Genomic DNA, 698 nt, shown 5'->3' with positions numbered 1-698 from the left:
CCACTGAGCTACCACTGTAAACTAGAACACTTGTTTTCAGCATTTATCCAAAGCGACTTACAGTACTGTAATAGTATACAGTCTAAGCAATTGAGGGTTAAGGGCCTTGCTCAAGGGCCCAACGGCAGGAACCTAACAGTGGTGGGGCTTAAACCTGCAACCTTCTGATTACTAGTCCAGTACCGTAACCACTGAGCTACTACTGTAAACTAGAACACTTGTTTTCAGCATTTAGCAGACGCCTGCATACAAAGCAACTTACAGTACTGTGACAGTATACAGTCTAAGCAATTGAGGGTTAAGGGCCTTGCCCAAGGGCCCAACAGTGGCAACCTGGCAGGGGTGGGGCTTGAACCGGCATCCCTCTGAATACTAGTCCAGTTCCCTTCAGGAAAGAATCCCCTTGAAAAATGTGACCTGGAGGACGACCTGTTTAAGTGGAACTTAAGTTCAACATAATTTACACTGTAAAGTATGGTGGTGGTAGCATCGAGGTACAAACATGCATTTCAGCAGCCAGATTTCAATCCGGAGAAGCGTGTGGTCCATGTGTATTCCCAGAATTTAACAAATCTTCTTATGATGGGTCCCTGCCTCCCTTTCACGGATCCTCCTGCCATTGTGAAGCTGAACGGGGCCCCGGGGGGTCGAAGGCCAAACCTCAACAGCCCCCCGCCCACCCCCCGGCCCTCAGCATT

This window comes from Trichomycterus rosablanca, chromosome 10, assembly GCF_030014385.1.
Source record: "Trichomycterus rosablanca isolate fTriRos1 chromosome 10, fTriRos1.hap1, whole genome shotgun sequence".
Taxonomy (NCBI): domain Eukaryota; kingdom Metazoa; phylum Chordata; class Actinopteri; order Siluriformes; family Trichomycteridae; genus Trichomycterus; species Trichomycterus rosablanca.
The sequence above is the reverse complement of the archived record's forward strand: the minus strand, read 5'-3'. Positions refer to the sequence as shown.